Source organism: Lissotriton helveticus, chromosome 4_1 (genome assembly GCF_964261635.1).
Source record: "Lissotriton helveticus chromosome 4_1, aLisHel1.1, whole genome shotgun sequence".
In the NCBI taxonomy this organism is placed as follows: Eukaryota; Metazoa; Chordata; class Amphibia; order Caudata; family Salamandridae; genus Lissotriton; species Lissotriton helveticus.
The window spans coordinates 1,048,608,642-1,048,636,577 of NC_136063.1; the positions used below are offsets into that span (position 1 = coordinate 1,048,608,642).

The 27,936-nt window shown below is 50.0% G+C and overlaps 1 protein-coding gene across 1 annotated transcript in view; it reads right to left on the reverse strand.

The window, feature by feature from the left end:
- LOC144828105 (uncharacterized) overlaps positions 1-27,936 on the reverse strand; it is a 431,229-nt gene that overhangs the window by 357,752 nt on the left and 45,541 nt on the right. The gene's annotated exons all lie outside the window — the stretch shown is intronic.

Genomic DNA, 27,936 nt, shown 5'->3' on the forward strand with positions numbered 1-27,936 from the left:
ATGTATGGTACCTTGTTCCAGAGAGGAGGAGTACAGGTTGAAGTTCAGGGATAGTAGGAAACTGTCTCACCAGTCTTGGGAGAGATTTGCGGATGAATGTCATGAGGCACTGGTTAGAGGTTCAGATGGAACCTAATTTCGACGACCTGTTCGATCTGGTTATCATAGAGCACCTGCTCAGTTGTTGTTTGCCAGGGTTGCGCCAACACCTGTTGGAGGGTGGATTTTCTGATCTAGGGGTATTTATACATGAAGCAGACCGCTGGGAAAGTGCCAGAGGTTCTGAAGAGGCATTGGTGAGTGATCCCAAAAGTAGTGGTTCAGGTATCGTCCAGCCCAGAGTGGTGGAAGAGGTTCAGAGTAAGTATGGGTGAATTTTGCGGATCTGTGGTCCACGAATTCGCGCGAAATCACAAATAAATCTGCGAATTTGCGGATTTTCACGCGAAATCGCTGATTTTTTGCGATTGCACCATACTCAACTGGAGTACTTTCTACTGGCTAATCAGTAAGTGCTACCTTGTTGGGTAAATGTATAGTGCTTTTCCTACACTGCAGCTGCGTAAAGGGCCAGATGCTTTGTCCCCAGTGCCCATCATAGTTGGGAAAGGGCGGGAAGACGTTTCATACCGCTAGTGTGCGGTGTGCGGGGGCAAACGAGCAGGGCTTCTATGCGTGGTCACATGCCTCTTGTGTATGGGTGAGAGAGCGAGCAGGGCAGCAGGTGAGGAGGAGAAAGCAGCCTCCTGGTCACAGCCACACGGGGATCACGCTTGAAGGGCCAGATGATTTGTCCCCAGTGACCATGTGTGCCTGTAACTTTGCCGCCGCGCCAAAAGGCGCTGAGGTCCCTTGAGTTAGCTGCCCATCATAGTGGGGCAAGGGCGGGAAGACGTTTGATACCGCTAGTGTGTGGTGTGTGGGGCCAAACTGGCGGGGCTTCTATGGGTGTTCACATGCCTCTTGTGTATGGGTCAGAGAGCAATCAGGGCAGCAGGTGAGGAGGAGAAAGCAGCCTCCTGGTCACAGCCAGACGGGGATCACGCTCGAAGGGCCAGATGATTTGTCCCCAGTGACCATGTGTGCCTGTAACTTTGCCGCCGAGCCAAAAGGCACAGAGGTCCCTTGAGCGAGCTGCCCATCATAGTGGGGCAAGGGCGGGAAGACTTTTGATACCGCTAGTGTGAGGTGTGTGGGACCAATCTGGCGGGGCTTCTATGCGTGTTCACATGCCTCTTGTGTATGGGTCAGAGAGCGAGCAGGGCAGCAGGTGAGGAGGAGAAAGCAGCCTCCTGGTCACAGCCACACGGGGATCACACTCGAAGGGCCAGATGATTTGTCCCCAGTGACCATGTGTGCCTGTAACTTTGCCGCCGCGCCAAAAGGCGGCGAGGTCCCTTGAGTGAGCTGCCCATCATAGTGGGGCAAGGGCGGGAAGACGTTTGATACCGCTAGTGTGTGGTGTGTGGGGCCAATCTGGCGGGGCTTCTATGCGTGTTCACATGCCTCTTCTGTATGGGCCAGAGAGCGAGCAGGGCAGCAGGTGAGGAGGAGAAAGCAGCCTCCTGGTCACAGCCGCACAGGGATCACGCTCGAAGGGCCAGATGATTTGTCCCCAGTGACCATGTGTGCCTGTAACTTTGCCGCCGCGCCAAAAGGCGCTGAGGTCCCTTGAGTGAGCTGCCCATCATAGTGGGGCAAGGGAGGGAAGACATTTGATACCGCTAGTGTGTTGTGTGTGGGGCCAATCTGGCAGGGCTTCTATGCGTGTTCACATGCCTCTTGTGTATGGGTCAAGAGAGCGAGCAGGGCAGCAGGTGAGGAGGAGAAAGCAGCCTCCTGGTCACAGCCACACGGGGATCACGCTCGAAGGGCCAGATGATTTTTCCCCAATGACCATGTGTGCCTGTAACTTTGCCGCTGCGCCAAAAGATGCTGAGGTCCCTTGAGTGAGCTGCCAATCATAGTGGGGCAAGGGCGGGAAGACGCTTGATACCGCAAGTGTGTGGTGTGTGGGGCCAATCTGGCGGGGCTTCTATGTGTGTTCACATGCCTCTTGTGTATGGCTCAGAGAGCGAGCAGGGCAGCAGGTGAGGAGGAGAAAGCAGCCTCCTGGCCACAGCCACACGGGGATCACGCTCGAGAAACTCATGGATGCAAAGACCTCCCCGAAGTATTACAGCTAATTTTCGACGGCAGAGACGGGGTTAAGCACAATTGCCCAGCCTCGACCGTGGTCACTAATTTTTTGGGCTGATTAAAACGTTACTGAATTTGAGCTTGAACTCGGGCACCTGCTTTATTTATATCTGTAAGTGCTTCCTGTTGAGGTTTAATTTTTGTGACAGGAGCCTCGTTGCCATACTTGTAACTATTCTCTGACCCTGCTTCGAGGGTCAGGGCAGGGTCAGAGAATAGTTGCAAGTAGGCAACGAGGCACCGCTCAGGAAGCACTTACAGGGTTACAGCAGGTGCCCAAGTTGAAGTTAATTTCTTTGTAACCATTTTGTAAATGGTTACATAGAAATTAGCTTCAACTTGGGCACCTGCTGTAACCCTGAAAGTGCTGCTTCATGTAAAATTCGACCCGCTCGCGGATTCGCTGATTTTTCCGCAGTTTCACGAGATTCGCGGATCGCAAAATTGCAGAAAATCCACAAATTCCGCGACCGGAACGAATTTTAGGCCCACGCTTAGTTCAGAGTAGCCCAGCTAGGTCCCAGGATAGCGAGAGGGGTGTAGGGGCTCACATCTTGTCTCAGTGGAGTAAGAGTGAGTGTGGGACTGAGTGTGCCCAGGTGCCCGAAACCCAGTCTCAGAACCTGGATGGTTTCTTCAGGGAACACCAGGTTGGGGACCTAGGCTGTCCTGTTAGTCCATTTGAGGAGGATCTCCTAGTGTCTAGAGGACCTGGAGTGTCTGTAAATGGAGCTCCAGTGGTTCTAATGTCTGGCAGTGCCACCCCCATTGGGAGGGCACTGAAGTCCGAAGTGAGGAGTGAATGGGGGATGTGTTCTCCAGTGAAAGAACCAGTGGGTCAGGGACTAGCCAGTTGGGCTAAGTTCCCTTGGAGTGACCATGGTGACACCACTTCTGTTCTGGGAGATCTTCACGCACTGTCAGGTGGACAGGGGATGGGAGATCTGCGCCAGACAGACGGTCACACGACACATGAGTCATGTGTCCCCCTCAGGGGGATGGTGTGTGAGTCCCCAGAAGTCCTGGAGTGCCAGGCAAGTATTCCGCCAAAGGTTTTAGACCCAAGGTTGGGAGGCCAGGTTCAGGATCTGCCTGACCTGGAGGAAAGGACGTCTGTAACCAGTGTCCTGACCGGTTCATCTTCCAGGGGTACCACTCCAGTTGGGAGGGTGCAGAACTCTGGAAGAGGGTGCAGAGGGTGGGAGTCCTTGCCTCTGACCCCGGTGCAACCAGAGGGATTAAACCCTAGGTTGGGAGAGTGGTGTTCTATGGGTACCTCTCAAAGGAGGAGAGGGCGGAGCCCTAGAAGGAGAGGTAGGGGGAGGAGAGCCTCACCCGTGAATTCTGGTCCGCCTGAGGGTGCAGACCCTAGGCTGGAGGATCAGTGGCAGTCTAGAACTGCCCTGAGGAGAGGAAGAGTGGAGAATGGCTACTATGTGCCAGGGGTTACTACCCCCCACTCTGTGAATAGGCAAGGACCAGTGGCACCTGGGTGGCCTAGGGTCTGGTCCGGGCCGCGGACAGCTTGGGAGTACCAGTGGGGTAGCCCAGTTATTCCGGACAGCTTTTTCAGAAGGAACCACATGGGTTCACCGGGGCGTAGAACAGGAGGGTGTCCCTGCAGTTGCGGGCCTGCGTCGGTGTTCTATCGCCCAAAGCAGGGAAGCACATCACAGTGGTGATTGGTCTGCCCTGCGTTTTGGCTGGAAGGGGCTTGTGTTGGATTTGGCCCTTTTGGCAGGTTCACCCCTAAACTTTTTGCTTTTATATGTGACTTGGTGTTAGTTGTTTTTGGCTTCTGCGCACTTTAACACTGTGTCCCAGAGTAAAGTGCGTGCGCAGTCTGAGTGCGTGTGGTGAGATTGGCCTCCCCTCCCATAGGAATGCATGGGGAATGTGTGTGTCCATGGTAGTTCCTGATGTATGGGGAGTGGAGGGGTGAGCTTGGTATGTGCAAAATCATGAGTTTAAATGCTATGCAACAGTGTGCGCAGATTTAATGTGTCTGGTGTGGAAGTGCCACTTCTAGAAGTTGGCATGTCTGTGTAGTAAATGTGAATTGACTGTCTGGCTTGTGATTGGCTGGAGCTGGCTGGTGTGCCTGGCTCCAGGAATCAGGATGGGTCTGCCCCGGTGGTGAATGGAGAGTTCTGCATGTAGATGGGAGGGAGGAGTATACCTGGGACTTGAATAGGGCTGGGCCTTCCCTACACAATGCTGGCTCCGCCCCCTGTGGTGCGACTGATGTCCATAGCCTGTCCTGTGACTGGGGAGAGGGGCTGAGCACAACAAAGTGCTCCAGAACCAGCTGCGTCTGGTTTTCCCCCTACCATGCACCCTCCGGACAAAGGAAAAATGCGTATAAAAAGGGGCTGTGACCCCTTGTAAAGTTGTTCTCACTGTTCCTAACCTAGGAGGGGGGCCTGCTGCTGCTGGGCGCCAGGAGGAACCGCCACTGGGGACAGCCTCCCTGCTGGAGGGCCCTGTGAGCTTTGCCCCCCTGCCTTCTTCATTTCATTTTTGGACTTTGGGACGTTTTTTGGCCTGCCAGCACCTGGGAAGCGCTGGCCTCCTCCTTTAAAAATAGCAAGTTGCGTCGCTGGAGCGGCAATCCCCTTTCTGAGGGATTCCCCGGCGTGGAGATCCCCCTGTACTTCGATTTTGGCTCAGGTGCCCACCCCGCTCATTTGCCGGGTTTTTTATCCCTAGCGGGTGCCCACCCTGCCAGGTACCTTGGTGCCAGGTTTATACCCCTAGCGCGTGCCCACCCCACCAGGGACTGTGTCCTTAAAACGGGAGCCTACCCCGTATTGCCCGCATTACCGCCGCAGCCCAAGCCGCGTTGCAAGACTCACGCCGGGCCGCTAACAGAGCGACCCAGAAGACCGGCGCCGTCGCCTGGTTGGGGGCGGCTGTCCGGAAGCTGGGGAGGCCGCCCAATCCCGGCGCGGCCACCGGGAGAAGAAGCAGGAAGCAAACGGGAGCCCACCCCGCGCTCCTATGACCCCACCGAGAGAGGCGCGCCGGTCAAGAGCCCCGAAGTGCATCCGAGGGAAGGAGAAGTACTGCCGGTGCTGGCGGGACTCCCGTGATGTGAGGAGAGCCCCGCAACACAGCTGCAGCAAGAGGAAGCTGGCCGGTACGTCAGAGCTTCCCCGTGTTGCGAGCAGAAGCCGGTGAGTGAGGGCTTCTTGGTGGGAGCAGCCTGGCTTGTTGAGTGGCCCGGAAGGCAGTGGGCCGCTCCAACGGTAATTGGGGCATTTTGAATTCAGAGCCTAGTGGCTCCACCGTTGTGCTCGCGGCATAGCTGTATCTGGAGCCCACGAGGCTCCAACGGCCATTGTTGTAGTCAGAGCCCGAGAGGCTCCAACGTTGTGGTGGCATTAGGTTATTTAGATCCCACGTGGCTCCAACGTTGTTTGGCCGCATTATTTAATTACCGAGCCCCGTTGCTCCAACGTGGGGAGCATTGGTTGTATTTGGAGCCCATGAGGCTCCCTGGGGCATTGTTGGGTTCAGAGCCCACGAGGCTCCCACGTATTGCGCATTTTGAGAATTAGAGCCTGTGAGGCTCCCACGTTATTTTGGGGGCACTGTTGTTTCCTTAGGAGCCCCAGAGGAGAGCCAGGGGGCACGCTGGTGCCCATGAGCAGTTCCCCGGCTGCCCAGCAATTAGTGGGCAGCTGCAACGTTTAGGATGTGCACATCTTGGTAACTTTACAGCTGCCCTGCAAGTAGTGGGCAGCTGCCACGTTTAGGCCCTAAACTCTTGCGCACTCTTCTTGTGGCTGCCTGCACAGCCTGCCCAGACAAAGGGCGTTTGAGCTCCTGTGGAAGGCCAGTTGGCCTGGGGTCAGTATCCTAGATGATTTTGGCGCAAGGTGATTACCTACTGTGTTTATGATGATAATTGTCTTTTGTGGTTATGTTGGTAATTACATGGTTCTTGCTAATGTGATTTATGCGTAATGTGCAATGCCTTTATGCCTGTGATACCTCTAACTGTGTTTTCATGCTTAGGAGGTTGTTTTGCCTAGTAGATTTTATTCTAGTGAGTTTATGTTTTCCTGCGTGATCTATGCCTAAGGTGATTAGGATTGCGTAGTGTGTACCTACCTTTTACCAGTGGTTACTAGTTGTGTCCTACAATTGTTATTTCATGATAGAAGTATTCTATGTTCTAAGTGCTATTTCTACTAAGTGCTGACAGTGGCCCACGTGGCCCTGTCCTGTGTGTATAATCCCCTGTAAATACTGCCCAGTGCCAGTTGGCACAGTGTATCTTTTTTTTTTTGTCCTCATAAATGCCACCAGAAATTGTCAACTCTAGATGGGCTTTTCTCCTGGCCACTAACACGGGCTAACTGTTCCCGCCCTGGATCCCGTGGATAGCCAACGGAGATCACCCAGAGGTAGGTCGATTCCTTATCCCACTCCCATTCATGATGTATCGAGCCCTTTGGGAGGACAGGACCACAAAACCTCTGGCATAATCATTGGACACTTTGTGTACCTTGTCCGATATCTCTCAGACCATGCAGTTAATTGAGACCAGATTTTAACAGCACTTTCCCCTCCACACAGTAGGTCTAAACGACTAACAGCCATAATATTCTTAAGACAGTTTGCAAATCGAGGAGGACTTACAGATTTCCACTCCCTGCAGATCTCCCTTCTGGCTATAACAATAACATAGAAGATAAACTGCGATATGCTGTTACTAACATCATAGTCCAGGAGGAGACCAAAAAATATCAATCTGGGGGAACAAGTGATTGGCATGGATAGAACCTCTTCTAGGAACCCACAGACCTGGTCCCAGTAGCTGATGATTTCAGGGCAGTCAACAAACATATGTCTATCATCTGCACCTGGAGACCTGCATCTTAAGCAGACATATTCTTCTGCCGAGATCCTTGACAATTTCGCAGGAGTCCAGTAAACCCTATATGCTGTGAATAAATGGTTCCTTCTAAGGTTAGATGGTTTTATGATTTTTTGGGAGATTGTGAAAGAATCTGTCCAAACCTTCAGCATCTCTTCGGAGTCTTGAGTTACGGAGTTAGCCCAAAGCTTGATGATTTCGGCTACTAGTTCGTCTTTCGCCCCCACCAATGCATTGTACCAAAGTGACACCTCTCCTTTCCTTCCTGTCCCCCTACTGATAAATTCCAAAATCGGAATCTCGTCCTCATTAGCCCAACACTGGCTACCCCACCAGGAAGACAACTGGTAGAATTTAAACCTGGAAATGGAACCCCCTGTTAGATTTAAAAGAGATTCCCAACTTAAAAGTTTGGAATTATTACACAGGTCCCCCCACTTAGTTAATCCTGCAGCTCTCAAGGGAAGAGCCAGCCAATCTAGTAGGCAGTCTGGTGTACCCGGAGAGTCCCATATGGGGGCTTGCGAATGATAATAGGGTATGTCCAAAATTCTACGAATTGCCTTCCAGATGTTAAGTGCTGTCCTAAGAAGCTTCAGGCGAACCTTCTTAAAAAACTTCTGGTCCCCAAATTTGTAAAGAAAAAACTCAAAACCTTGTGGCAAGTCTGATAACATGGCCTGGAAAAGTCTTCTGTGTGAGGAAGAATCTAGTTTGTTTGCCAGGAGTCTAAAATTCTTAAATTGGAAAGCATTACAATAAAAAAGTAAATCGGGAAGAGCCAAGGGGACTTGGTCGCCCAAATAAAAGAACCAATCCTTCTTTGAAGGTTAGAAATATCTTTTTTATTAAAGTGTAAGGGAATAGAGTTAAATAAGAAAGTAACGTTTGGCAAAATTATCATCTTGACTAGGTTGACTCTACCATAAATGTTAAGAGGTAAAGTATTCCATCTAGTTAAGAGCTTCCTTATATCCTTAACCACCGTCTGCCAACTGGTTTTAGTGACGTCATCTAAATTATGAGTAAGCTGAATTCACAGGTATCTGATTTTTAATTTGGCTTCCGGTATCGGGGCCAGGTTATTCCAGCTCATTATGTCAGTCTTATCCTTATTGATCCTGTATCCCGAGACCGTGCCAAAGTCCTCAGCCAATTCAAATAACCTAGGAATAGCCCGCTCAGGATTAGATGTGTAAAGAAGCAGGTCGTCAGCATTAAGTGCTGTCTTAAGAACCAATTCTCCGATTTTAAAAGGTAAGATCACTGGGTCGGGTCTCAGGGAGCAAACAAAGGGCTCGATATAAATATCAAAAAGGAGGGGTGACAGGGGACATCCCTGCCTCGTTCCCCTAGAGATATCCAACCATTCATTCAGGCTACCATTGACTAATACCTTGGCTCGGGGGCCCCTATACAATGTCTCAATCCCTCTAATAAATATATCTGGAAATCCAAACTTTGCCATGGTTTTCCATAAAAAGAGCCAATTAACCTGATCGAATGCTTTTGCAGCATCAATCGCAACAATGGCCAGCGGCAGTCCCCTCTCCACTGCCATATCCATTGCTCCTACAACTTGAAAAGTAAGTTTGTTTAGTTGACACCCTGGTATAAACCCCCGCTGATCAGGGTGAATGATAGACTTAATTATTTTTGCCAGTCTAGACGTTAGGATACCTGAATATATTTTTAAATCCGAATTAAGAAGTGAAATGGGCCTGTACGATTCTATATTTTTGGGGTCTTTATTAGGATTTGCTATCAGGGTGATAGTTGCTTCTGACCAAGAAGCCGGGGTGCCCTCCCCCTGTATACATTTTTTATTAAGTAGTGACAATAATGGAGCTAGGATTTCTTCCACGTTATCCTTATACAGCTCCGTCGGCAATCCATCCGGGCCCGGAGCCTTATTCCTAGCCATCTTTTTCAATTGGGCCCGTACCTCTCCCTCAGTAATCTCTGTAACTAAATATTCTTTATCCGATTCACTCAACTGAGGTAACTCTCTCGTGGCCCACCAATGTTCTAGCTCATCCGCCCCCAGACTATTCTGCTCCTGGTATAATTCTTCCATAAACCCTCTGGCCTCTCTCCTGATCTCGGCATCTTCTATTAAGGGCAGACCTGAACCCCGCTGGATTAGTGCACTAATATTATTCCTACTCCGCTCCGTTCTAACTTTCCAGGCGAGAAGAGAGCCGCATTTCTCTCCGTATTCAAAATTTCGGAGTTTACTCACTTCCCACCTATCCTTGTTTATTTTATCAGCACGTGCCTTAAAGCCTATCTGTAACTCAGACAGCTCTTTTTCGAGTTGTGGGATCCTACCTCTATCTTCCAATACAGCTAACTGTAGTTGTTGTTCTTTTGTTTTAATCAATTCAAGGTCAAATCTATCTTTTTCTTTCATAAGTTTTCTCTTTAAAGCCATGTGCGACCCAAGAATGCCCCTTAAGAAGGCCTTAAGCGAATCCCATACTATTGGTTCTGGAGCTGTACTCGCGTTAAATAAGAAGAATTCCAGCAGGTTTCCCTTAATTTTACTTTTAATTTCATCATCTAAAAGGATCGTTCTATCCAAAGTCCATCTATATAATGAGGGGATGACTTTAAGATTCATTTTCAGCTCCACGACCGAATGATCAGACAGACCTACAGGAATGTAGGATACTGAAACAATATCTGACAAAAAAGCTTGATCTAAAAGAAAGAAATCAATTCTAGAGTATTGTTTATATTTCTTACTGTAGAAAGAGTATTCCCTGAGATTCCCTTGCTTAACTCTCCAAACATCCTGTAGGTTAAAGTTTTTCATAATATTCTTCAGAGCTAACAGGGATTTATTAGGGGAATTGTATTTTGCCTTAGAGGTACGCCAGAAGGAGATCTAATATGAGGTTAAAGTCGCCTCCCAAAATAACTGGAGCTGTGTACTGTATCATATACTCTTCTAATTTTTGAAGAAACCCGGGGTTGTCTTCATTGGGACCATAGTAAACAGCACTTAAGAAGGTGAAACTGCCAATAGAGAGGACTGCCACCAGCCATCGGCCAGACTGATCAGTTCCCCAGCTTTGCACCCTGATACCCTTATTTGCCCACACAATAATGGCTACTCCTCTCGTAGAACCCTTCTGCTTAGAACACAGAATTTCCTGAACCCACCTAAGTTTTAGAAAAAACTTGACCACACGCTTCTGCTTCAAGGTGGGTTTCTTGTAAGAGATATATATGCGCATCCGTATTTTTTAAGAATTCACAAACTCTTTGCTGTTTCTTCCGATTCCCTATCCCATTTAAATTCCAGGATAATATTATATTACTAGCTGCCATAGCGAAACCTGTCATCTAGTGTAGCTATAGCTCGTTGTGATCTGCATTGGTTTTCTAACCTATCAAGATAAAAACTTCTGGCATCTGAGGATATTTTTAGATATTTTACCCCCTCCCCTCTGAAACCCCTCCCACCCCACCCCCGAGGAACCCTCCCTCCTTGTTCTTATTCAGCGTATCCACGCCCTAAGGAGCCTTTGAAATGCCACGCCTAACTGAAAAGTTTTACTTTCCCGTGCTCTATATATTTAACCTTAACTATTTAGATCCCCCACCCGTATGCAGCTTCATTTTTTTTTTTACTTATTTGCTTATTTATTTATATTATTTTATATGTATTTTTTTCCCTTTTTTTTCCTCTTTCCTTTCTTTCTTTTCTTTTCTTTTCCCTTTCTTTTTCCCTTCCCCCTCTTTTTCTTGACTCCCTCTAGTTTAATACTTTACCATATGTAAAAAAAAGAAGAAAAGAGAAGAGAGTGTACCAACCCCCATCCCTGTTTTACTAATTATATACAGCTAATTATATACAGCTGATAACTATGTGCCCAAGTTAATACTTCTTAACTATATTCTCATTTTATCTAACAACTCATCTACTTCCTCGGGGTAGTTACAGTTATGCATCTTGTTGTTCCACATTATTTTTAATAGGGCTGGAAATTTCATTTGAACTTGAGCTCCCAGGGAACAAAGCTCAGGCATCCTGGAGCCCAACTCCCATTGCCTCTGAGCCGTTTTCCCCCCTATGTCAGATCTAATTTGATAGGGATTGGCACGGTAATGAAGAGAAGATCGTGCAAGACATCTACTAAGGATTAGTTCTTTAACCGTATATGTCTGGAAATAAACCAAAATCTTTCGGGGGGCTTTACGGTCCGTATGTAACCTAAAAGGGTCTCTGTGCACACGCTGGATCTCTGCTTCTAAATCTATATCTGGCCGATCCTTTAATATGTCCTCCCGTAGTAGCCTGCACACGAACCCCTTAATATCTTCCACTTCTGCCCCTTCTGGGATCTTAAGTATTCTTAAATTGTTTCGCCGACTCTGCATTTCCAATCTCTCCATGTCCATTGTGAGTTTACGGTTCTGCGCCATTTGAGCATCAATGTCCTTAGAATTTTCCAGCGATGTTTCTGAAAGCGAAGTAACTTTACTTTCTAACACACTGGTTCGAGCTGCTATCCCCTCGATTTTGGCCTCTAGATTATCAAATCTATCGTACAGTCCTCTCTGGTTACTCTCAGAGGTTGCAAACCTATCCATCAAGTCCTCCCTGAGAGATTGAAGTAAGCAACCGAGTCGGTCCCTCTCCTCCCCACCTACAGCTTCCTCGAGCATACCTCTGGTGTTTAGGATGGAGTCATGTGCAATACTATTAGTACTACTAGAGGGAGGAAGGGGGTAAGATAGAGGATCAGGTAAGGCTGAATGAGGGGTTTGAGAGATAGTGCAGCTCCCTAAGTCTGAACTGTGGATAATACTGTAGGCAGAACAGGGGCCAAATTTGCTGAGACTAATGTTGTGCTTGGGATGGGAGACCCTTGCCTGCCCGACGAAACAATGTTTGATGCAGGATCACGTTCTGGGGCAGTAGATAAAGTAGATTTTAATCCTTCCATATTTGCAGTCGGCTCCAATACTGCATATCTATTTTTCAAAGGTAAAGTAGCCAGAGTGGGGGGGACAGACACCATGTCCGATTGGTTAGACCCCTCTCCTACCTCCGCCACCTCATCCAAAACTTCACCCTCTTCTTCAGCAGGCTCTATGTTGGTATCTAACGCTATTACTCCTGCCCCTTCACCTGATTTTTCACAGGGGCCTTCCTTCAAGTTGACTGCCTGCTCCATAATCTTGAAGAAACTTTTGAGGGAGGGGGTGCTTCTCTGAGCTAGAAGCTGTTTATTGCTCTTAACAGTCCCCCCCTCTCTTAGCTCCCCCCTTCTTCTTTTGTTTATAAGGGGATAACGGTATTGGCCCCTCTCTTACAGCAGTCTCCCCTGAGTCCCAGAGCCCCTGCCTCCTAAGGTCCTGTTTTGACCTTAACTGATACCGATTTCTAGTGCCCACCGCTCCACCACCAGATATTAGCCCCTTTGGCTGTTTTGACCCAATAGTAGGACCCCCCTCTGTGTTCTCTGTAACAGAATCTACCACGCTAGCACCAGTTCGGCAGGGTCGACTTTCAGCTTCTTTCAGAGCATCTGCCTCCATACAGGCACCCCCTCCTGAAACCTCCTTACCGGCAGCTTCACTCTTCTGTGTATTCAAGGATGAATAATGGCCCCAACAAACAGGACCTTTCACTCGAAAGATGAGTGCTCCTCTCGAACGCTGCCAGTGATCCCTGCTGTGAAATAACCCTCCTTGTGTGCCTTTGAAACCGTCAGACGGTGGACGCACAACAGCCTTCAACAAACAGCAGCTGCTTCCAGCGCGACTCTGCTCTCCTGTCTCCAGCCGAACGTAGCGCAGAACGTGATGCCATGGCCGCATCCCTCAAGGTCCGGGTCCGAGGTCCTAGTGCCCTGGAGCGTTTTTCCTCTTTGCCGGGAGACACAAGATTGAAGGAGAACAAACTCAGTTTTGCGGGATGAAAAGAAACAAAACAAATGTTATCTGACCTCTTCGTTTAGAGCTATAAAAATCAGCCTCTGAACTTGGGGGATATCCATCGTGAAACGAATTGTGGCGTCCAGGCGAGGAGCTCCGCAGCAGCCGTTAGCCTGCCGCCGCCATGTTCCTCAAGTGCATTACCTCTGCATCGGGTCCTGTTGGCACAGTGTATCTGTGTGATTATGATCTAATGTGTTTATGGTAATACAAAGGCTATTTTTTATATATAACCTTGTGTGGAGTTCCTTTTTGTGGTGTGCCTAGTGTGTTGCTGCTGTGTGTGTGTTGCGCAAGCGCTTTACACATTGCCTCCGGGATAAGCCTTACTGCTCTTGTCACGCTACCAAGGGGGTGAGCAGGGGTTATCTTGGCGTGTAACTCCCTTGCCCTGACTATAGTGGTGGTTTCTGCCTGGCTTTGGTGCAAGCCTTAGCCAACCAGAAATCCCATTTCTAACAGCAATTATAATGTCGAGCACTTTGTCCATGCGGAAGAGTTGTTCCTTTGCCTCTGCTTGACGGTCATCGGATTCTGACACTCTGATTTCAAGTGCGTCGATTCTGTTTTCATGCTTCTCTACCTTCTGCGAAACGTGATCCATTTGCGTCGCGAGCAAGTCTAGTTTTGAGTCTATTGCTCACAGACTGACCTTAACATCACGCAGCATGGCCTTGATATCGTCTTCTTGGTCAGAGTCCTTCTGATTTTCTGGCACTATTGTTGGTGGTGCCGGTTCAGTGTCCTGTTGTCTAGTGGAGCGTCTATCAAAACACAGCTTAGCCTGTTTGTTGTCTGTTTTTCCCAGTGTTGGACTTGGCCCTTCTGACAGGCTCACCCCTAAACTTTTTGCTTTTAATTATGACTGGTGTTAGTGATTTTTGGCTTCTGCGCACTTTACCACTGTGTCCCAGGGTAAAGTGCGTGCGTGCAGTAAGGTTGGCCTGCCCTCCCATAGGAATGCATGGGGAATGTATGTGTCCATGTTAGTTCCTGATGCGTGTGGAGTGCAGGGGCGAGTTTGGTATGTGCGTACTCGTGTGATTAAATGCTGCGCGATGATGTGTGCGGCGTGAATGTGTCTAGTGTGGAAGTGCCACTTCTAGAAGTTGGCATGTCAGTGTAATTATGTGAATTGGCTGTCTGGCTTGTGATTGGCTGGAACTGGCTGGTGAGCCTGGCTCCTTGAGTCATGATGGGTCTGCCCCGGTGGTGAGTGGAGAGATCTGCATGAGTGATGTGAGGGAGGAGTACACCTGGGATCTGAATAGGGCTGGGCTTTCCCCACACAATGCTGGCTCCGCCCCCTGTGGTGCGTCTATTGTCCCTAGCCTGGCCACTGAATGGGAAGAGTGGTTGTGCACATCAGAGTGCTCCAGATTTAGCTGCGACTGGTTTTCCCCCCACCCTGCACCTAAGGACAAAGGGATTATTGTGTATAAAAAGAGGCTGTGACCTCTTGAAAAATGTTCTTGCTGAACCTGTCTTGAGGGGGGCCTGCTGCTGCTGCTGGGCACCAGGAGGACCGTCACTGGGACTGCCTCCCTGCTTGGAGGGCCCTGTGAGCTGGCCCCTGGGCCCAGCCTTTGCACTCCCCACCTTCACTTCGTTTTTGGACTTTATCCCTGAACCTGGGGGGACTTGGGTGGCGTGCTAGTACCCGAGGAGTGCTGGCCTCCCCCCCCCAAAATAGCGTGCTGCGCCGCTGGTGCAGGCGATCCCTTCCTAGAGGGATTCCTCGGCATGGGGATCCCCCTTTTGGCTGGTCTTCAAGGCAGGTGCCCACCCTGCATTTCGCCGAGCCGGGTAGCCGAGTTGAGGCGCGGGTGCCCACCCCGCTTATTTGCCGACTTTGTTTGTGCCTCCAGAACAGGTGCCCACCCTGTGTTATTTATTTATTTGACAGGAGCCCACCCCGTATTGAGGAGAAAGAATTCACTGCCGCAGCCCGGGAGTGTGCAAAGACGTTGCCGGGCCGCTGCCATCGCGACCCGGAAGTGCCCCAGTCTGACCCGGAAGAAGAGAGCCACGTCATCACCGGGGCTCCCAAGAGCGAGGGAGAGCTCTGGATTACCTGCTGGGGCCCCGCGCTGCCCAAAGAAGAAAGAGACCCGGGGAGCGGGTCTAGAAGCCGTGCCGCACCTCGCCAGTCCCCCGTGTGAAGAGGGAGACCGGCAGTGTTTCTCGCCCCCGCAGCCGCCAGGAGCCACAGCAAAGAAGTAGCGCCAAAGAGGAGCACCCGCCCCAGGAGTTCCAATGAGTGTGGCTCCGTGTTTGCAGTGCTGGGGGCATCATTTTAGTAAGGGTCACCGAGCGGGCCGCCTCACCTGAGCACAGTTGTGTAGAGCCTGTTAAGGCTCCCGGGGGCATTATTTTCGTTAGAGCCCACGAGAGGCTCCAGGCGGCAGTATTTTAGTCCGAGTCCCCCGAGACGGACTCCACCGAAGCGGGGGCATTTCCTCAGAGTTCACGAGGGGCTACATCGTTTGGGGGCATCATTTTGTATTTAGAGCCCGAGAGGCTCCCACACCCGCAGTGTTAGGGGCAACTTGGAGGGTAGAGCGGCCCCGGTTGGCAGCGGGCCGCTCCCCCCAGTGTAGTGGCATTTGTTTCTTGAGCCCACGAGGCTCCCACGTGTCCTTGGGCCCCATTGTTGTTCAGAGCCCCACAGGAGAGCCAGGAGGCGCGCTGGTGCCAGGCTCCCTGCTACAGCTGCCCAGCACTTAGTGGGCAGCTGCTACGTTTAGGCCCTTGCACCTTCTTCCTTTGGCTGCCTGCACAGCCTGCCCTAACATTCTGGACAAAGGGCGTTTTAGCCCCTGAGAGGCCAGTTGGCCTGAGACACAGTTCTGGCCTTGTGTTCTTACGTGAGGTACATGTTTTTATGCCCTATGTGACCTTTTGTGCAAATGTAATGACCTGCCTAAAGTGATTTCTGCATCATGTATAATGCTTTTTGCCCTACATCTCTGAATGTGTTTTTATGCATCATGTGCCAAGCTTCTTGCCTATACCTCTGAATGTATTTTCCTGTTTAGGAGGTTGTTTTTCCTGGTATAGTTATACTAGTGAGTTCATGGTTCCCTGAGTGATATTTTCCTAAGGTGGTTAGGGTTGCGTAGGTGGTACTTACCTGTTACCAGTGGTTACTGGTGGTGTGCTACATTTTGCTATTTGGCGCTACAGTTATTATATGTGCTAAGTGTTATTCCTACAAGTATTCTATGTTCTACAAAGTGCTAATTCTACCAAGTGCTAGTTCTAAAAGTGCTTATTCCTGACAGTGGTCCATGTGGCCCTGTCCTGTACATAATCCCCTGTAAATTCTGCCCGTGCCTATGGCACATTGTAAAGTGTGTGTTTATTATCTAATGTGTTTGGTATAATACAGAGGTTATTTTTATATATAACCTTGTGTGGAGTTTCCTTTGTGGTGGGCCTTGGGTGTTGTTGCTGGGTGCGTGCGCAAACACTTAACCTACATTGCCTCCGGGATAAGCCTTACTGCTCGCGTCACGTTACCTAGAGGGTGAGCAGGGGTTATCTTTGGCGTGTAACTCCCTTGCCCTGACTAGAGTGGGGGTTTCTCCTGACTTTGGCGCAAGCCTTAGCCAACCAGAAATCGCCATTTCTAACACCCATTGTGGTCCCCTTCCGATTGTGTGCTACCCCAGCGAGTGTAGCTTCAGGCCCCAGTCACAGCCAGCCTGCCCGGGTCATGTTTGGAGTATGGTTGGTGAATTCTTTTATGCCAAGTCCCTGTAGTGTGGCCCTTTGACGCATAGCTATGACTGCAGGCAGTAGCCTCGATGTCCCCTGGGGAGGGGGGTGTCCCTCACTGCCCCTGCATCCCCTCAACGTACAAATTCACAGCTAGCAGCTGGGCCTCTCCTTACTTGGAAGCCCACGTGTCCTCAAAATGGCGGCGGCCCTGGATCCCAATGCATAGGATCCCCGCGTGCTGCTGACCAAGAGACTGACCCAATCTGCGCTGCCTGCCATGTGCAATCCAGCTATTGGTCCCAGTCCAGCACAGGGTGTCACCGCAGTAAGGTCTCTGACCCCCGGGGAGCCACGGTGTATTCCCAGCCAGGCCCTTCACTTTCACAGATGGCCGCCATGCACAACAGTTTCTCCAGCACCGTGGGTCGTAACAAGGGCCGCACTTGCATCCCGCTGTGACGAACACTTAGCCTCAGATGCCACAGCTGCCTCTGCCCGCTACCCAGGAGCAAGGGGAGGCACATCTGTAGATACGCCACTCAACAAACCGCCTACCGGTGGAGTCCTCCAGGCAGTCTCGGTTCCTCGCACGCTTCCTCCGGCACTACAATATCTCTTCTTTGGAGACTACAGCCGCCCCCTCAGATCCGCATGGGTTCCCAGCAGGGATGCTGACCGCTCCGGCGCAGCCCGCAAATGTTCCTGGTAAGTTGCGGCTGAAGACGCCCTGTTGCTTTCTCCCTGCGGCGCGCTCTTCGGGCAGGGGACAGGCCGCTGGACTGCGAGGCCAGTTGCTACAGCAACCCTCAGCGCCTCGCTGGTCGCGGACTCACAAATGCTTCCCCAGGCACCACAGGATTCCTTCTTAGGAGACCGCAGCCGCCCCCACAGACCTACAAGGGGTCCCAGCAGGGATGTAGCTGGCTCCAGCCCGCAGGTGTTCACGGTGAGTCGCAGCTGCATGAGCCATGTTGGTTGTTCACTGCGGCGCACTCCCCAGGCTGGGGACAGGCCGCAGGACCACGGGACCAGCCGTTCCTGCAATTTTCAGCGCTTCGCTGTTTCTAGCTCACCACTGTGTGCCCCAGTTATGAACGCACACGATCTTCCTTGTTTTCAGCGGGATTGGTAGTATATCGCCGGATAAACGTCAGATGATGTGCTTGGCTGGCAGAGCCTCTTTACTAAGCGGCCATTTTGCAGCTCGGCTCGGCCACTCCCTGCAATGAGTATATATCACTGTATAATTATTTCTGTAGCTTAATCTATGATTATCCGGGGAGGGGATTGGAGGGATGGGTTGAGCATACGCTTCCTCTATTTCAGGGTTGGAAGGGCGAAGGGCACCCCGCCCAGTGGGGAAGTGGGTCACTGGATTCCGTTATGCAGGAAAGCAGGTAGGGGAGTGGAGGGAGTTCAGTTTAGTTAGTAGTTTGAGTTTAGCACAGCAACGCAACATTACCCAAGGGTCAAAATGGACGCTAGAGTCTCATTCCGAGATATTCCGCGACCTCATTATTGTGTATGAGGAATGTTTCCTCTGTCCATTTTCACGCAACACTGCAAGTTCACTCAATAGACAAGTACACGACACGAGCACTCGTTAATGAAAATATCACTGTAACTCCTGGGTGACTGGCGTTCTGCTATTGCTATAAATGGTTTACACTCACATCTCCACTATGGGGGCCAAGCGCAGAACTTAAGTTCCTTACATGGAACGTAAATGGGCTCGGGAACATACTGAAGCGAGGAATAGTTCTCCAGTAAAGAGACATGATCTCGATATAGTACTCTTACACAAACCCACCTGATTGGCAATACATGTAGGGCCTTAAACAGGTGGGGGTTATCAATTGATAGCGCATGCGTGGTTCACCTCCAGGTCCTGTGGGACAAGTGTGCTCCTGTGGAGGAACTGCCCCTATATGGTTAAGAACACTTGGACTGATGACCAAGGTAGGTTTGTGGCGGTATCTGATTCCTGGGTAGCGAAAACACTTAATGTGCTCTATGTCCCCCCTGCACTGCGACAGTCCACCCTACAGGTCCTCAGTAAATTTATTCTTGAACTCCCAATTGGCACGTTAGTGATGGGGGAGACTTCAACCTTACTGTCGATGGTTTACTCGACCAACTGCCCCTACGTAGAAATCCTGGCTTCGGGTCTAAACTGGCAGAATTCCTTTGGGCTCTTGGCCTGGTAGAATTTTGGAGACAACTTAACTCCACGACCACACAATTCACCTTCCACTCAGGAGCCCATAACAGCCAATCGCAAATAGATTACATGATCACACATGCTGAGGACCTGTCTGAATTCAGTGTGGCCTGCTGCGTAGCTTGTGGATTTTTGGATCACTCCTCAATTTTTACTAAGATGACGGTGGGTCCCCAATCCAGGCGCACGACCCTGACCATAAACCCATGGGCATTCAAAATACTTCATATCAGGACTGCATTAACCAAAGATTACCGAACTATACTATAAAATGTTGGCTCGGTAACCTCAGCCCAAGTCTTATGTGGCGCATTTGAGGCAGATATCAAGGGAAGTGCACTGGCCTTGATGGTAGGACACAAGAAGGACTTAATGGGGAGCTAGGTGGCACACAACCAAGATGGCCGCACACCTGTGAGGCTCTGGCTACTTGGCTCCAGTATATTTCATTTATCTGCTGTCCCTGCCGGGATATTCGTGTGAAAAAAACCTTGGGATCAGAGAGCCTGCATGCTGCGCTGATTCCGATGCTGTCCCCTCCTATGTGACCTGCTTGGGGCGGAGATCAGCGCCTGAAGACGTGAGCGGCGGGGAGCCGTGTGAACCAGCCAGGAGCCCTGGTCGGGAGTGAACTCCACTCGAGTGCCGTGGCTTCACACGTGGATGCTAGGCCGCCCGACCTGGTAAGAGGCGACTGTGTTTATCGCCATATGCTGCGTGCCACCTACGGCGCTGCGGGGAGCCAGTGATCAGCGGGGGTGAGTGCCCTACATGCGAGCTGGAGATATGGAGCGCGACATAAACGGGTGGTTCTGACTGCCCAGTGTGAGCTGTGTGGAGAAACTGATAACGGCGGACGCGCGGTGGCCATTAATACATGCCGATCACCTGTATTGATCAACGGAAGATTGTAAGCTTTGCGGGGGTGTGCTGAAGTAAATACGGCCACAAACAGAGAGGACTTGAGGCAACTGCCCCATTGTGTGCCGTCCAGCTGCTCGCGGCGCTGTAGTCATTGATTTTGCAGGTGGCTGCTGACCCCATTTCTACATGAACGAGGGCCGGTGTCCAGGCCTGTATTTCTGCCCCCTTGTGCACATACTACGCAGTGAGAGACAGCGAAATTCGGGGAAGCGAATGGATGGGCGAGCGGACTTATTCGCCCCCCCCCTCAACGAGAGCCATGGTGAGTGCAGCCCAGTGAGTGCGTGGTGAGGTCTGGTGGGAGAAGGGGCCTACACCTATCCTGTACACCAGTGCCATCGTGGGGGAATACGAAGGATATTCTTTTGTGGCTGAGAATAGACAAAAGTGAAGGAAGCGCGGATAGAATTGTGCACCCTACTGTTACCAAGGGGAAGAAGATTGCAAGAAGCGTTCACTGAGCAGTATTCGGACCTCCATTTTGTTCTTCACTTGAACTGACGGACACGTGTGGGCAGACCCGGCCACACTGAGCCCCGGGCGGCGCCCGTGCCCTCTAGGTCATGGACAGGCTGGATGGCAGATAGCCGAAGCTGGTCTTTGAAGCAAAGAAAGTTGTCACTCGCTCCGCCTCTGATGGAAACTCCCAGGATGCAGGAGATATGGCGCAATCACAACCGTCAATGCAAGGAGATGAGGTCAAATCACTGTTATTAGCCCTACAACATATTATGTCAGATTTATCTGGCAAAATAGACATTGTGAAGACGCGGCTCGACTTCCTGGTGCAGAAAGTCGACAAACACGATGGCCAACTAAAAGAGGCAGAATGTCGCATATCAGAAAATGAGGACTCCACCGTACAGCTGCAGCAGCAAGTCTCACATATGGACAAACTGCTCAAATTTATTGCAGTCAAGAACGAGGATTTGGAGGCTTGCAGTCGTAGAAACAACATCAGAATTATGGGAATTCCAGAAAGTACCAACGTGGGCGGGATGGAGGAATACGAGGAGAAACTGCTCCGAGGGGCCGGCGACGAAAACACCTTCTCATCTCAGTTCATTGTGGAGCGGGCACATTGCTCGCTGGGCCCCAGACCACCCCCTGGAGGACCGCCTAGACCAATAGTGGCCCGTCTAATAAATTACCGTGATCAAGATGCCGCCCTAAGGTTAGCTAGGGAGCACTAGAATCTACACTGTGATGGAGTGGAATTTACTGTCTTCCCTGACTTCACGGTGGCAGTTCAGGAGGCCTGGCGCAAATTTATCAGCGTGAAACCAAAACTCTGGAAGGCACAGTTAGAATACACTCTCCTATATCTGGCGCGGTTACGAGTTACACACAAGGGTAAGAGCAGCATCAACATCAGGTGGAGGAGTTTCCTAAAACACTTCAGCGGCGCGCCCCTGGAGGGACATCGGCTTGGAGATCACCTTCCCCTCAGACAAAATGATGTGCTGCGACGGTGGCGAGATAGGCGGTCCGAAGAGAAGGCTACTACACGGCGGTTGAAATGCTCTGCCGCGAAATAACTACACGTGAGCAATTGGCATTGATGAGTGTTTGGACTGTAGAATTGGTGTAACAGACTGGAGACTCAACATGTGCCGCCAACTGTGGACTCCAGATAAGTGTCTGTTTCTTGATAACCATAACCATAATATGATCCCCGCAGTCGCAAGCAAAACCGACACCTTTTTCTTTTTTCTTGCAATTCGGCAGAAGGTACTGTTATGTGATGAGCCCGGTGACGCCCCCCTCCTCCTCATCTCCTCTGCTGACACACTCCCTATTGAACACCCAGAACCATGCCATTGACGGGGAGAGGAGTGGGGGTGTTTCTTGTGTAGCCCTAGCGACGCCCCACATGGGAAGTCCCCCTTGTTACTATTTGTCCCGCATTTCAAAACTGGCTCTCAGTCTTATGCAGCTGTATTGTTGATTTGGGACCTGGGGGGTGGGCTGCTCCAGGCACGATTGGGGTGCCGAGGTGGGTGGGGGTGGGTACAGTTTTGTTCCGATGTTTCGAATGTTCCAACACAGTAAATGACCAAATGAGCATACGTCCACATGGACTCACGAGCGCAGTCAGGCCTCTTCCCATAACGTGCCACATTGTCGGTACACAACACAAACATGGTGTCACCCACTGATCCCCAGCGAATATACCTGCTCACGTGGAATGTAAGGAGGCTGTGAGATCCCCGTAAACGCAGGCAATTGTTATCCTACTTGGACCAACATCAAATACACGATGCTGCACTGCAAGAAATGCACACTACTCCTCACAGTAATCTGAGCTTTGGTAATAGAAGGGGATCCATAAGAATATTTGCTTCATACTCGTCTTACTCCAGGGGAACGGTGGTCCTAATCAAGAAAGGCGCTCCCTTTATGATGGGTGGCTCGGTGAGTGACCCTTCGGACAGGCATTGCCTACTGTGGGGACATCTGGGCGCACAATCCCTGACTCTGGCCTGTTGCTACGGACCTAATACTAATGATCTCTACTACTACAGTTCCCTTTGGGGACAGATCCTAAAACTTGGCACCACACATATTATCTGGGGAGGAGATGTTTACACGTCATTATGTCCCACACTCGACAGAGCGCATTCCCAACCACATCATTACACGTGGACACAAGGGACCATCTCACAACTTCTAAATGTGCATGGACTGATAGACGCGTGGCAATATTGGCATCCGGGACAGGCTGAAGGTACACATCACACTACCGCCCACACTATGTGGTCACGCTTAGATTACTGGTTGGTTAGCAGAGGGGTGGTCCCTTGGATAAACTCAGTAGCGCACCTGGCTAAAACATTTTCAGATCATACTCCCATGCTACTACAGCTCACACTCCCATGCATTGTTGCCCCCTCATTCAGTTGGAGATTGAGACCCGAGGCATTGTTAGATACCGTAATTCAGACTGAGCTGGGGGGGGAGATCTCAGTGTTTTTTTACCCGTAATAAAAGCTCAGCCACTAGCGTGGGCACCCTGTGGAAAGCCTTTAGAGTAACCATTCGTGGTTTCTGCATGGCAAAAAGCTTCGGGGTCCTCAGAGACATTCAGCGCAGTTTATGGAAATTGGAGGGAGAATTGAAACAATTGGAATCAGACATGTGGCAGGATCCATCGGGGGAATGTAGAGCGGAGCTCAGAAATAAGCTTACTGAATACACTAACACAGCAGAGAGGGAGACTCATTTTCGGGGGAAATACTTCACTGCACGATGCTACGGAGAGGGAGAGAGGCTGGGCAAGGCTCTAGCCCAAGATATTCAAAAGCCGAAATTTTCTAATTATGTGCTTGATATTTCAGACACGTCGGGCACGCGTCACAAGGATAGCCGGGCCATTGTAAATGTATTTACATCCTATTATGAGACACTGTATATCTCCCGGTGCACAGCGCCCCCAGATTTCGCTCCTTCCTTACGGGACATCACCTTGGGATGGCTGGGAGATTCCCAACAGGAGTTTCTAGCTGCGCCCTTTCAGATGGAAGAATTTAGGGAAGCGGTGATGCAAATGAAATCGGGTAAGGCACCCGGATCGGACTGGCTGCCTGTAGAATTTTATACGGCCTATCTGGACCAACTGATGCCGGTCTTGTGTGATGTATATGAGGAAGCACTGGAGTCTCAGATTTTACCACCCACATTGAGGGAGACCCTTATTGTCTCTCTGCCGAAGGCAGATAAACCCACAGACCAATGCGATTCGTACCCTGATCAATATCGACATGAAGATCCTTGCCAAACTCCTGGCAAATAGGTTTAGCCTGCTAATGGAGAAACTGGTCCTACCGGATCAGGCGGGCTTCATACCGGTTAGGGCAACCTCGCATAATCTGCGGACGTTATTCTCAGTGATGCACAGTGTGGACCCGCAGTTGGCGCTCGTGGCAGTCTTTTGGACACCACAAAAGCGTTTAATTCCTTGGAGTGGGACTACCTGTCCAAGGGACTACAGTGTATGGGATGTCCCGTCATATTTCTGTCGTGGATTCAGCTCTTATACACGACTCCCACGGCCCGGGTACAAATTAATGGTCACGTCTCCACCTCCATTATGCTCATGAGAGGCACCAGGCAGGGATGTCCTCTAACCCAGCTATTGGTTGCTCTAGCTATTGAGCCTCTTGCGGTTAGGCTTCGCCAACATCATCCGGAGAAAGCTCTCAGGTGCTTTTTGCGACCAGTATTGGTCTCCTTATATGCAGACGATGTCACCTTATATGTTAAAGACCCGATTCACATTCTTAGCCCGCTGCTAAGAGAGTTCATACGGTTTGGGGGACTGTCGGGCATAACTATCAATTTGTCTAAATCGCAAATATTCCCACTCACTTCGGCGGCGCTACCTTTTTCCATTGATTACCCTATAGTATGGTGTGAGGAGAGGGTGAAGTATTTGGGGATGCAAGTTACTAATGACAGAGACAAACTCCTGCGTAGTAACTATGAGCGTACATTGGATCACATCATAGACTGTATTACCCGTTGGATAGTCCTCCCGCTTACCATGGCGGGACTTGTCTCGCTCATTAAGAGGGTCATACTCCCTAAGTTTTTATACTTCTTTTTAAATATCCTAATTTATCAAGGGTGCCCATTTTTCACAATGCTTAGGTCAGAGCTCATTAGATTGGTCTGGGGAGGCAAGCAACCCTGTCTACAATGGGAGATTTTAACTAGACCATACTCGCAAGGTGGGTTTGATGTGCCAAATTTTGAACTGTACTACCCTTTGCGCTCAGGCACACTACGCGCACTATTGGTTTCATCCCCCCAGATAAACACCCCAAGTCACCACTGAGCATTGCTTAGCGCACCCTATCTCACTGGACTGGGTCATACTCTCGGAGCCTGAAAGGTGGACCTTCAACTGTAGACTGCACAATAAGGGCCTGGCAGCGCCTTCTGTACATACTTAAAGCGCCAATGCTCTATTCCCTGCTGCTTCCCCTTACATACCCGAAGATGCCAATACTCGCAGAGGGTGTGTTCTCCAAAACAAAGACCACATTCCAAATACACTACTGGGGAGACCTCTATCTTAATGGTAAATTCAAGAACATATCACAGCTCTTTCAAGGTACGCCGACGTCTGCTTTGGATACATTCCTGTATGTGCGGCTGCGGCAAGGAGTGAAAGAACACACATCAGAGTATCCGCTTGAACCCCCCACAGTTGCCCCACTACATCATCTTTTGCTCGCCCTGGGAATACCCACATGGTATCGACCTTATATCATAGCTTATACATGGAGGCTGACTATAAACCATGCCTGGCCCGAGCCAGGTGGAGCGCGGAGCTGGGGGAGGATGTCACAGACCAACAGTGGGACTAATGCTGCAAACAGACCGAACTTGTCTCTTCAAATACCAGACTCCGTATCACGCATTACAAATTCCTACAGCGTACATATTATACCCCCGCCCGGGTACATCGATATGGGTCGCGGGACAATGCAAGGTGCGACAGATGTAGGGTAGATGGCACAGATTTTCTGCACCTGGCATGGTCATGCATGGCAGTATATGAGTACTGGCAGCAAGTATTTCAAGCTTTGGCATAGATGACCTTGCTGGATCTGCAGATGTCCCCTGTAGTAGCGCTTCTGGGGTATGTTGAAATGATCCCGATGGCCCATCGTAAATTTGTCACTTTTAGCATGGCTTTGGCGTGGCGTAGAGTTGCGTGCAGATGCGTTATGGGGAGGGCACCAAAATTCAAGGAGTGGGTAGGGGATCTGATTTTATGGCAAGAGAAACTGAACACATGTGTGGAACTACTCCCAGTAACCTCTAGGCCTCATGACATATGGACCCTCTCACTATGTACCTCATAGAGCACCCGCTTACATGAATTATTGATGGATGTACATGATTCGCACAGGAAGGTGCCACTGCATGGAGTGAAAAATGCATGCCAGCTATGACTAGGCAGGGATAATTACCAATGGTGATAATCGTTGTGGTTTCATCTGGGCGCTGCCTGTCCTTACGAACTACACGGGGTCAGAACAAGCTGTACACTGGTGAGCTCTGAGGGCCTTTGTCAACTGGACGAGTAACATGGATGCATGGATAACACACTACGTATAATGCTATGTGGTCTGTGGGGAGGGGTAAATGACTGTAAATGTGCTGGAACTCATCATTTGAATGCATTGCTTGGTACTGTATGGAACTTGGAATTTTTTAATTTTTTTTAAAAGAAGGAATTAATGAAACGTATAGATCAACTTGAACTGGAAATCCTGAAGGGGAAAAAAGCCTTGGCACAGTCCCCTGACCATGCTGCTCTGCAGTTATTGGCAATCAAGACACTAGACTACAGACAACTCCTCATGGAGGCGGCCAAGGCAAAACAAAAGTCAATCTACCATAAGATCTATGAACAGGGGGAGAGAATGGGCAAGCTATTAGCCTGGCTGGAAAAAAGAGAACGGGCCTTGAAATGGGTACACCAATTACAAGGGCCTGAGGGGTAAGATATCACTGACCCCGAGTTGTCGCAGAAACATTTTCCACCTACTTTACCTCAGTATATGCGTCAGTGGTGGTGGTCTCGCCACTTGCAGCACTGGAGCTTCTCTCCACTATCAATGTCAATTGCTTATCACCAGAAGAGAGAGACTCCTTTGAGGGGGAGCCCACAGAAGAAGAAATCCAGCACATCATAAATGACATACGTTCGGGGAAGGCCATAGGACCCAATGGGCTCTGAAACTAGCTTTTTAAGTCAACTGCTTCCAAATTAACTCCCTACCTCTGCCAGATTTATTTAGAAAGTTATGAGAAAGGGCTGTTACCAGAAGAGATCCGGTTAGCCACCATCGTGGTAATACACAAGCAGGGCAAAACAAACAATGACTGTAAGGCATACAGACCTATCTCTCTCCTCACGGCAGAAGCTAATATACTAGACAAATTACTGGCCAAGAGACTAAGCCTACTGATTACCGGGCTGATACACCCGGACCAGTGAGGCTTTATGCCCGGCCGGAACACCGCCTTGAATCTACAAAGCCTGCATGGGGTGCTGGGTAGGGAACATACGATAAGGGAAGATGTGGCCCTGTTGTCCCTTGATGCCAAAATGGCCTTGGATAGTATTGAATGGACTTATATGTTTGCTGTCCTGGAAAGAATGGGCTTCGGGCCCAATTTCATAAAAAGGGTCAAGTTACTATACATCAACCCAATGGCCCAAGTAGTGGTGAACCAGGAAACACATCTAGACAGTTTCAGATGGGTAAAGGAACTCGGTAAGGGGGCTCCCTGTTGCCCCTAATATTCGCCTTAGTATTAGAACCTTTGGTGATATGGGTGAGGGGAGGCCCTCTGATCCGGGGACTCAAATGGACCGAGAACCACAAGGACAGAATTTCGTTCTATGCAGATGATATACTGTTATACATGGCCTCACTAACATCTACCCTTCATCGTATCTTTCATATTTTCTGTATATTTGGTAATCACTCAGGATATACAATAAATTGGTCTGAGTCACAATAATACCCACTGCATGGCCTGCAGCCACGCATACCAAGGGAGTGTAGAATCCCTGTAGTACAGAATGGATTCCACTACTTAGGAATCTATATAACGTCTTATCCCACCCGCTTCTGTGAAACAAACTTGCTAGTGCCCTTGATGTGCTTTCACACTGATGTAAAACATTGGGGTTCCCTTCCATTAACACCCCTGGGACACGCAGCCCTTTTTAAAATGTTGGTGTAGGAGAGTAGGATCTGCTTCTTATAGTTACCCCCAATTTTTGCTGATGTATCACTGTTTTCAACTTAGACTGACTGGGATCCTGCTAGCCAGGGCCCCAGTCAAGCTGCTTTCTCCTCTAAATTGATTGCATGTACTTTAGGTACACTCCAGATTGGATACTGAGGTACCCTTATCAGTCCCTAGTATATGGAACACCATGTACCTAGGGCATAGGTACCCCCAGAGGCCTCCCAGGGGCTGCAGCATGTATTATGCCACCCCT